Raw genomic sequence first — 11,712 nt, 5'->3', positions numbered from 1 at the left:
TTAATTTTATTGTATATTAATTTAACTGTGAAGTTGTTCTCAGATGTTTACATTTGTTTTAGTGTTGCATTGTCTCGGCAACAAAATTTAATTAGATTTAAAAAAAAGAATAATAATAATAACAAAATAAAATAAAAAATCTGCCTTGTTGCTGTACTTTTGAGACAATGAGTATTAACAGTTATATATTGATCCCAAGCCTTCACCTTAACCAGATTTTGTTTGCTCAAAATTAAATAAATTTTTGTGGTGATCAACATAATTCTGCATGTGCTGTCTATTGAGCTGAACTTGTATTGAACCCAGAATATTTATGTAAAGAAGGTCAGGATTTGGGTGCATTGGGCATAAACAATGAATAAAGTCAGCACTCTTTATGAGGACAATAGCGCTGGGGCTAAAAAAGCAGGCAAGAATCTCATGACCTCATCTGTGAAACATCATACAACCGTTGTAAGGTTTTGTTGCTTGCATCACCTGTATCTGCTGAAGGATGTACCATTAAGGAAATAAAAAACATGTTTGTCTGAAGGAATGACAAGAGAGAGTTTGATATGAATGGCTGGCGATCTTTCAGACACAAATGATACTTGCATCCAGCGTCTAGATCTGAAGAGTTTCGGAGCTGCCACTCCATTAATCTATAATGCAATCATGCTTTTTTGTTTCCTTAAGATTAATTCTAAGCACTGAAAAAAGTCACTTCTGTGTGTGTCGGTGCATTTCACAGGTGTTCTGTGAGGCCTGCAGAAAGACACTGCAGGCGTGTAACCAGAGACCTCGCAGACCTTGTGGGAACTCTGATAAGATACTCTTGCTCTTTTCCTCCCCTCCCCACTCTCTCTTTTCTGTCTTTTTCAGTACGATGGGGCAAAAGGTGAGGGCGGGAAGCCAAACAAAGGCATGTGTGCCTCTGCCGTAGTTGAGCAGGACCCCTCGCTCGTCTGTCAGAAGGCCGGGGTGCACCGTTTACAATGGCATTCTGCATACAGACACTAGAGAAAGTGACCGGTGAGAGGGCAGCATGTCGTCCCCACGGTAACAAGACCCTTGGGCCGGTTGAAAAAAGGGGGTGTAGAAGCACTCAAGGGCCTTGTCCTTGCTCTCAGGTGATGCGAGGAACTTTTTGTGTTACGTTGAGTATAACATACTGTTGCTTTTGACCCCACACACATCCATTACTGTAGAATGCGGTCCTCCGGGGTCACCGGGGTCACCGGGGACACCTGATCTAGTCGTGTTTTAGGAAGCCATTGAATGAGTTTTGCTAATGTTGCTTTTTAAAAAGAAGATTTTTTTCATAACAAGTTAAACTTGTCAACTCATCATGGCAGAGCAAAATTCCCAGTCGGTGTGACTCCCAAGTAAACTGAACTTAAATTATGTTAGCTACACGCACACATGCACGTACCTCTAAATTTACTTTGCTTTGTCTCAATTTGTTTCTGAGCCGTTTGCGATCCTTAAAATCGGCTGAAACACAATAGAGGTGAAATGCGACGCCTGTGTTGTCTGGCAGCTGATGTGAGTCTGTCTGGATGTTGCCTTCATTCAGAAATTCCCTGGCAGTCATAGAAACATCGTTAGACTCCGGCAGCTTCCAGGGACCTCATTCATCCCTCCCGTCGCTGGATCGCATTACTTGCGCTGGCCCGGTGGCCAAGAATTCAGGATGGAAAGGATAAAAATCTGATGAAATGGAAAAATAATCCCTGTTGATGCCAGGTGAGTTTACCTGCCTTTGCTTACCTGTCATGGTATTTAATCCTGTGTTGTTTGCAGTCAGATTTTTGTGGAGAGAGGAATGTAATGAATGTGGTAATTTGGAGTTCCCCGGACAGCACGAGGTTTGCTGGGGTATGTGCTTGGGACAGTCGAGACTGATGACAAAATGCGCAACTTGCTAAAATGTTGTTTTTATGTCTTCGTATTTCCTCATTGGTTGCTGTTGCAACACACCATTACTCTAAGAGCACAGAGGGTGTCCAGAGGGTGAATGATGTTGTTTGTTGGTCTTGTTTGGTGTATTAATGTATTTGTGTGCTTTTATAATGGATGATGTGCTGATATTCGGACCCCTCTGGACACTCGAAGCTGATTTTGTTTGTGGAACACACCTCAGTCTTCACTGGAGTCTCCAAAGCACCAGGAACCAGGTACAACATGCCCGAGGCTTTTGTGTGTAAGAGTGTTTGCGGCGTGATTAATGTGACTGACAGGTATAGGTCTCCCTGTTCTCTGTGATTTCGCCTTGATTCATTTGTAATGCACACACTTAAAATTCACATTGTGAAATCCAGTCTGTGTGTGTGTTTGTTGCTTCGACAGGCCAATTCATTTTCCGATTTCTTGCATTGACTTAGGGACTAGGGCTAGGCCTGGCTTGGATAAGGCCAACATCCTGCTTCTGTACAGGTGAGATCTTGAATAAATCCATTTGAAATAGTTTATCAAGAGTTATCAATTATATACTACTGTTTTTTCATTATAATTTTTTTTAAAAGGATGCATTATTCAAATATGACAGAGATAAAGATATAAAATGTTACAAAAGATTTATATTTTAAATCAATTATGTTATTTTCGTCAAAGAATCTGTATTCAACTGTTTTCAGGTATATTAAGAAATGCATCAAATCAGCATATTAGAATGATTTCTGATCACAAAAATAAAAAAATAAAAAATTTAATACAGTTTAAGCATTATTATAAACGTTTTACATTTTCTCTGCTTGTGTTTCATGAATAAGGCCCATTCTGAAAAGCTGCACATGCAGGAGGAGAAAATCCCTTCACATGCTCAGTGATTCATTTCCAAATATTCTGTGTGTGAAAGCCCATGTTGTTCTAATAATATGAAGTATATGGCACCAGTGTTTTAGGCTGCATATTTTCAACACCATAAAACCATTTTTGGCAGCACTCAGCGAAATAATCCCTGGTGTGTCAGATTGTGGTTAACGGATGATGGCATATCATTTCTTGGGCTGTTATTCACCGTGATATAATTGTGTGTTGGTATCATCAGAGGTCCTCCCTTTTTTGAGGTGTGTCACGTCTTGTCCTGTGATTGTAATCTTACACTGAGCCTAATCAAAGACAGGCCTGCTGAATGCCCTTCCATAACCACAAGCGTTCATGCCCATTAGAGCTAACAGGGCCCTGAATGCATCAGATAACGTCTGTTCTTTTGAAGGAGAGTGAGAGAGATTGCGCCGGGGAGAGAAAGAGAGAAGGTGGTTGGGACATGTGGCTTTTGCGGGGGCTTATCTGGGCTTTGAGAGTGTCACAGCCTTGCCCTCCCTCTCATTCCCTGCATTATCTGGCCATATCTTGAGGGCCTTCCCTGTCCATTCCACATAATCACTCCGTAATACCAGCCACCCTTTTCTCTATTAAAATAATCACCGACAATTAGGAGGAGAATGGGCAGGGAGAGAGGGAGAAATCACACACAAAGTAATATTTTCCCCACCTTACACGCTTTTCATCTGTTTTTTTTTTTTTTTTTCTCAAACCTCACGCAATGCATCAGGACCCTGGGCGGCCTAGACTCGATCCAGCACTATTAAGGAGAAAGGCTCTGACAATTTTTCAAGAGCGGAGAGATGAAAGAAAAAGAGAGAGAGACAGATAGGAGCAAATAATTTATAAATTGACCATCTGTAAAATGAAGGAAATGGAAGTGTAAGAGGAGCATTGTGATTTACTTTATCCCTCTCAGAGACGCCTGAAAACTAAGAGGCGCTATTAAATCTCCCCTTTGAAATAAATGTTGCATTTATCTGTGTGGCCAAAAAACGACTAATGAAGCTATTGTCAAAGCAAATAAAGCAGGGCGGATTTGCTGCACGGTATCATCTGGACAGAGGTAGGGGTGTGTAAGATGGGGGCTTTGAAAGATAGATTCACACAAATATTGAGACAGACAGACACCTCTGAGTGTAAAAAGGAGGTGACAGAAAAGAGAGAGCCTGAAAATAATTATCAAACACAAGAAAAACTCAGAAATGCTGTTCACATTCAGTGCGAAAACCAAACATCAAATTAATAAATGACAGAATCAGGTGAAGAAGAGGGTAAAAAATATATATATATATATATATATATATAATTGCCATTCTCATATCTCGATGAAATGGAGGAGAGGATGTAATCATAGTGGAAGAGTTGCTCAATTACAGTAGCCGCTAGCTGCATTTGGCATAAGTCACTTTAAATGGTTTTACGAGAGCTTGTTTTCAAAATGGCTTTTTGCTGCCTTTTATTTTAATTATCAGGTCATAGCAGTGCCGCTCACTCTCTCTTGATCTGCTCTGGCTGTCCAACCAGCAATCTCTCTCTCTTTTCCTCTCAACACTCTTCATGAACTAAGAGTAACTAACCCTCTACAGCTGAACACTTTGTGCCAACTGTTGCATGAATGGGTTAAAAAACAACAAAACAAATCAAGATTGACTGGTTCGCGCAGTGGATATGAAATTGTGTATCATGTAAAAGAGTGTAGCATTCTTCACACACTATTTTAAGTCTTTGCTTTCCATTATTGCTGTTCACACTGTAGAATTATATATAATATAATATATATATATATATATAATATAATAATTATATATAATATAAAAACTCTTTAAATTGTAGCTTAGGCTTGTAGAATGAATCACAGGCTATAGCAAAGACAAGTTTGTATAGTTTTCATGTTGTAAACAACATATCCCAGTGTGTGGAACTAATCTCTCCATTTAAAGCCAATCAATTTCACGTTCAGGAAGAAGCTGTGAACCTAGAGAGTCAAAGGTTATTGTCCTCAATGTATGTTCATGTCCAGACGAGGGGCCACAAGGTCTCAGTCAGGGTCATGACCTTGTTGACCCCCTGATGTCCACAACACTCATATTTCTCCATAACGGGATCACTCTCTCAACATCGTATTTCTCGCGTCATATGATTGAACAGGATATTGCTATATAATGTTGGCAACAAAGCCAAGTTTGTTCATGTTTGACATTTCAGTAATTTAGTTAATTGTTGTATTTATCGTATTTATGTAATATAATCGAACAAATAAATATTTAAATATGCATTCATTTGCATAAATGAAATGCCATTTACAAATACAATATTTATTTAAATAATAATAATAATAATAATAAATATTGTAAATAAATGTTATACATAAATATACATTCATTATTATATTATAATTAGATTCTTTTATTATATAATTCAATTATTATAATTAAAAGAAAGGCAAAACTCTTTAACATGAAACAACAAATACACTTTTATATGTAATAATCAGCAAATTTATAGTGATGAAAGTTCATTACACATGGCTGAATCTGTTTCTGCAGTTACGTTCAAGCATCTCAGTTGGTTAAATATGATTGATTTTATTTTCATTTTTTAATGAAGAAGGGGAAATATCATCTACTTTCTGTATTTCTTGCATCACTTGACGCTTGTTTTAAAAACAAACTATTCAGTTGCAGAGAACAGCTGCTGTATTAATTATAACAGCTTATGGACTGCCACCCAACTGTATGCTCCATTCCTTCATGATTATTTCATATGTGTATGATTAACTCGCTCTACGCTGACTCTGACCCCATTCATCACAGTAGTAGTTGCGGTCCTGACTGGAGAGATGTGACTTTTTCCAAGTCATTTAAATTTTACAGATCCATTTACACCACCTTTTAATTTAGTGCATAATGGCACCATTAAAAAAACCCATCTGGGTGTTCTTTGGGGAAGGGGTAATTTGCCAAAGCTTTCCACACTAATGTTTTTCCCTTCGTGCAGGCAACAGATGCTGGGAAAGAAACATAGATTCTCCACAATTACCATAGCCTGACGTGGCCATCCAGGACAAATGTTTCACAGCAATCAAATGACTACAAAATAAGAACTTTTATCAAAAAAATAGGGTCTCACTTTAGTATGGGAACCAGTTCTCACTATGAACTAACTATAAGCTATGGATTTTACCTAAAAAACTACTAATTTGCTGCTTATTAATAGTTAATAAGGTAGTTGTTAGGTTTAGGCATGATGTAGGATTAAAGGATCTAAATATGGTCATGCAGAATAATGCATTAATATGTGCTTCATAAGTACTAAGAAACTACCTATATATTCTATTAATATGCATGCTAATAAGCAACTAGTTAAGTTAATTAGTAAGAACTGTCCCTAAACTGAAGTGTTATCAAAAATATTCCTGATTTTAGATGTTTGAATGGTCTGGACAATCCATTTAGATCATAAGTGAGAAAATTTTTATTACAGTGTTTGGAACATTGTCGTAAAGTTACACCGTAAAGTGCCGACACATTTAGACACACTTCCCATCAGTCTTTTTTAAACAATAAAACTTTCCACAAGCCTTGATACAGTGTGAACCATAAATCAAGATCTAGGTTATTAAATAATAATACAGTTAAGTAATTGCTGAAGCATGATAAACTGTGTTGCGAGAGCCTGAGCTGCAGCCTCTGCGCTGGAGCGAACTTTAATTCTACCGGCCTCAATTATGCTAATGAATGCATTTCTCCTGAATAATTAGGGTGATTAATTTTCCCTTGTTTTGAATTACAATTCTGCTGCCTGCCAGCACTTTAGACCACTCGTTAATTACCAATTAAATCAGCTGGCTCGTTTGCTCCAGGTTCATTGCTCGTGTGGTTCTGTAGCACTTAGGGGCGGTGTTTAATGTGCTAATTGGAAGAGATTGAAAAGTGTGACCTCTTTTGACAAGGACCGGATGTAGAATATCATCATCACCATAAATGACACTGTTTCCTGTTTGGTGTCCAAAAAATATATTTCTTAGGTTTTTCTGAGTCTTAGCATTTTAGCTGCAGCGCCTTTGTGTGTTTGATCCAGGAGTGTGACTACTTTTATGTCTCAAGCATCAGAGGCTGCATATTCTAACACTGGAGCCTTTTTCCCTTTTACCGCCATTATTAGCAATCACTGAACTACATTTGTCATTCTTAGCCTCTTTTCAGAGGTGTCTGTTCTTGCGTTATCTGTCCGCTGCTCTGTGTCTCATCTTAATCTCCTTTCATTTCTACTCTGTCCTTCATGACGTCCACTTGAAACGCATTAACAGGTCTTCCATCCATTTTTCTGAGGCAAGATTGACTCAAATTTAGTTTGCTACATCAATACCACAACGCTCTAGGCAGACTTTAGAGTACTCCTTGTAAAAAGAGAGCTTTTTTATGTTCTGATGCCATCTTCTTGAATGGCAACTGGATTATTTTTTTTTATTATTATGGGCTGAAGCTCTTGAGGCCTCACCAAAGATCAGAGATTTGGGTGGGGAGGTATCTGTTGGCGGGTACATTGATGGAAGGACCAGAGGCTCTAAGATCTATCAATGGAATCCATCAACCAGAAGGCTCTGCAGTCCATTGAAAAACTTCAGAGTGCTGACCTGCTCAGCTCACACAACACACCTTAACTAATATCTGGATGAGCCCAGCTTCAATCATCTGGTGCCATATTCGAACTAAATTGTTACTGGAGCTCATGGCCTCATGTTAATGGACTCATCAAACAACAAAACAAATTGGAAATCAACCACTGAGGACTACACTGTTTGGTGTCTTTCCACAAATAACTTTCTCATGCAATTTAAAAGTTTGATCAATAACTTTCTCTAGTATCCGTTCAACATTCGGAGTCGACTTGCTTTTAAAAACAACAAGAATGCTGCCATAAAAATTTGAATGCAAAACTGAATGTGTTCCTTTCCAAATATTTCTCCTCAGGATTCGTGCATCAGTCCCGTCTGCAGCTCAGAAAGAGTTATTAACCTCAGGGCAGGTGTGTAGCATCCTCGTTGTTCATCAGACCTCCTCATCGAAGAGTGGAAAAGGAGAACACAGCATATACAAAACCACACAAAACAAACAAACTCATTTCAGGCACCAAAGGACTTCGCTGCAGCTCCAACCTTCATGTTGGCCTGACCTCCTCCAAGCCTCAAGTGTTCAGATACTGGCAAAATCTATTAGCTTGGTATCAGAGGCACAATGGCACTAATATCAGGTCTATTAAGTGTGTTTTGTTCGGTTATTTTATGGAGCTTGAGGTAAAGTGCTTTGTACAATACTAGAGCATCAAGATGAAAACAAATCGCTTTGTGTGAAGCCGGACACTTGCGTGTATCACGCGCACACTTGTCATTTACATGGAAATGTAATAATGTTCTGTCCTCTCATCTGTTTGCTTGTCATGGGTCACTGTTTGCACAATAACAGGAAATAAGAATCTGAAGTATAGGTATGATGTGTAGAGGAAGGTGGAAGGGAACACAAGCTCCATCTAATAGAGGTAAACATATGCCTGCAACTGTCTGTGGTCAGATTAGTAGTCTTGGAACTTTAAAGTGTCCTGGTGAAGTACCTCTTTACATGCTGTGTATTGGTCTTGGCAAATGAAGGTTTGTCATAGTTTACTCACCTTCATGTTGTTCCCAACCTGTTTCTTTCTCTTACTTTCCAAGTGTTCCAAACAGCTTGGTAAAAACAACAACAAACCTAACATTTACGCAATTTAACAGTAAAATTGTGGTGAACATTGTTAGCCTGTGTGCTATCCAGCAGTGATGCGCGGGTTGATCCAAAATGAGCGGGTGCCAGCGGTCACCCACGGTTACAAGTCATCCAAAAATAATTTTTAATGATATTCGGGTCAAGTAATGTTACGTAGCACAATTATTAAGACAATCATTGAGAGGACTTAAATCTCAATGATTGCATCATGAATCTGAATGCATCATGTAGCCTTGAATTAACTTTACTCAATTCCTTTTTTACAGTGCAGTCTGTATTCTGTGTAGGGTTTGTGTTCAAAAGTTGCAGTCTGTTTAACCACTCCCTGTCATCACATCATATCAGTAAGCCCAGCAACTCTCATCAAAGGGTCATTATATGGGGACCAGATACCCATCCTTCTGTCGTATACTCTCTCTTTCCCTCTTTCTCCATCCTCCTTTGAAAATATGAGTGATGGCTGGTGCGTGGCCTACATATAGAGACATATAAGACAGGGCCCTTAGCTCAGGTCCCAGCTCCAGACGAGTGGCGACAAAGGGGGCCTTGTCACTCTGAGGGTGGGCGGAGAGGTTTTATAAAGTGTCTTGCCACTACAACATAGGACGGTAAAAAGATCCTTCCTGGAGTGGGCCTGGGGGGGTGCTTGCTGAGGGGAAGGGGAGGAGATGCTGGAGCCGACAGGATATTGCTGGCCAAATCATCCAGTCAGTTAGAGATCATCTTACCTGTACAGGTGTGTGCTGTTAGTAAGTCTGTGTGTGAGTGTGTGTGTAGCTACAAAAAATTGACACTAGCAGTCAGCTTAATCTGACAAAGTCTTCCTTTGGGAACAGCCTCAATTGGACAAAAGATTCTAAATAAAGGAGTTTGTTGCATTTAGCAGGTGCTAATTAGTTTGTTAAGTTTATGTTATGTTCTCATTTAAAATGCTAAGTAAATATGTTTGTAAGTACATGCAGATTTGGTTACACTTATAAATATGTTTTTAAAGATCCGACCCTCATATAGTGAAACGTTCTCTGGCTTGTGAGACTATTTGAAGTGGTCCACTCTATTTGAAGAAATGACATCAAGAAAATATTGACTTATGATAATGTCAACAGGCTTGTTTGAGTGCTTAAAATATAACTTTTAAAACAAAGGATTTCAAATAAATGCTGTTCTGTTAAACTTTGTTAATTAAAGAATCCCAGAAATGTGTGTTTTCCAACTGTTTTCAACATTGATAATAATAAGAAATGTTTCTTGAACCCGAAAACAGCCAATTAGAATTATTTCTGAAGAATCACATCCCTCATAACTTTTCTGAAATATGAGGTTTATCTTTTTAGTTTATTTATTTGTAAAACCTATAAATATATATATTTTTTTTGTAAAACCCTGTATTATTTAAACTTTTCAGTTGTCTAAATAGTCATTTTTACATTCATTTTATGGTTTAGTGTGTTACCTAAGACTGTTGCACTGGCATTAATTTTATGTGCAGGTGTTTAAAAAGCCTTACATTTGGTTTCAAAAACCCTGCAGATATATGTATATGTGTGTGTGTGTGTGTGTGTGTGTGTGTGTATGTATATATATATATATATGTGTGTGTGTGTATATATATATATATATATATATATATATATGTATATGTATATGTATATATATGTATATATATATATGTGTATATATATATATATATATATATATATATATATATATATATATATATATATATATATATATATTAGGGGTGTAACGATACGCGTATTCGTATTGAACCGTTCGGTACGACGCTTTCGGTTCGGTACGCGGTACGCATTATGTATACCGAACGGTTCGTTGGACTAATTCATTATATTAAAAAAAAAAAAAAAAAAAAAAAAAAAAGAGAAATATAATGATATGCGTTCAACAAGGTAGCCCAATAACCCAAACGACGTAACAGGCAACGCCCCTGACACTCCCGAAGAAGAAAAAAACACCAACTTATATGTTTATGTTAGGGTACTACTCAGTCAGGCGCTCGCTCACTCAGTACGCGCTGAAGGCTCGTTGCAAAATGGCCAATGTGTTTAACATACCAGAAAAAAGAAGATCCTCCAGTAACCAACAGGTCTGGTGTTTGGGTGCACTTTGGATTCCCTTTAAGCTATAATGGTGATGGCAAGAGAGTGGTGGATAAAAAAACAACGGTATGTCGCATCTGCAACATGACAGGGTACACCAGCGGGAATACAAAAAAAAAAAAAAAAAACACCAGCGGGAATACTTGAAACATGTCAACTCATTTACGCTGACATCACCTTATTGTGTCAGTATCTGGGAAAAGACGAAAAAAATGAGAAACAAGCACGCAACAAACTATCCCTGCAGCATTTAGACACCGGTATTATAGCTTACAGGGAATCCAAAGTGCACCCACACCAGACCTGTTGGTTATTTTAGGATCTTATATTTCTGGTCTGTTAATGCATTAGACATTTTGCAACGAGCCTTCAGCGCGTGCTGAGTGAGCGAGCGCCTTAGGGGCCGTTCACATATCGCGCCTAAAAACGCATGGAAAACGCTAAGCGCGTCTTTCTCCTCCTTTCCAAAGCGCTCGGGCAGAAGCGCTCATGAGGCGTCTGTCTTTGCTAAGCAACAATGACGTGCTCTCTCCATGAGACGCGGAAATTTCAGCGAATGATAAATGGATTTGCAAGCTCTAAAAATCGCTTGCAGTAGCTCTGCTACTAAATTTATTTCAAAATTGCAATCCATATACAACTGTGAACAGCTGTTCCTTCATCTTGGCTGAGTTTTCAACGTTGTTACGGGAAAGGATGAAGCTGATTGGTTAGTTCTTGTCACATGACCCGCGGTGCGCTTGCAGCATTCTGAAAAGTTGAGATGTTTTTACATTTTGCTGTATCTAAAACGTACCGAACCGAACCGTGACATCAGTGTATCGTATCGAACCGAACCGTGAATTTTGTGAACCGTTACACCCCTAATATATATATATATATATATATATATATATATATATATATATATATATATATATATATATATATATATATTCTTTTTTGTTGTTGTTTTTTACTGTACTTTTGATCAAATAAATACAGCCTTGATTACCATGAGTCTCTGATAACATACATAAGTAAAAATC

At 38.2% G+C, this 11,712-nt stretch overlaps 1 long non-coding RNA gene across 1 annotated transcript; it reads left to right on the top strand.

Annotated features, from left to right (window-relative positions):
- The first annotated feature begins 549 nt into the window (after nt 1-549).
- LOC113114473 (uncharacterized) lies at nt 550-2,411 on the top strand. Its single transcript, XR_003293740.1, has 4 exons — nt 550-1,109; nt 1,556-1,725; nt 2,095-2,156; nt 2,329-2,411. It is a non-coding gene; the product is annotated as an uncharacterized LOC113114473 (long non-coding RNA).
- Nucleotides 2,412-11,712: the final 9,301 nt, after the last annotated feature.

This window comes from Carassius auratus, chromosome 14, assembly GCF_003368295.1.
Source record: "Carassius auratus strain Wakin chromosome 14, ASM336829v1, whole genome shotgun sequence".
NCBI lineage: Eukaryota > Metazoa > Chordata > Actinopteri > Cypriniformes > Cyprinidae > Carassius > Carassius auratus.
The sequence above is the reverse complement of the archived record's forward strand: the minus strand, read 5'-3'. Positions and strand labels throughout refer to the sequence as shown.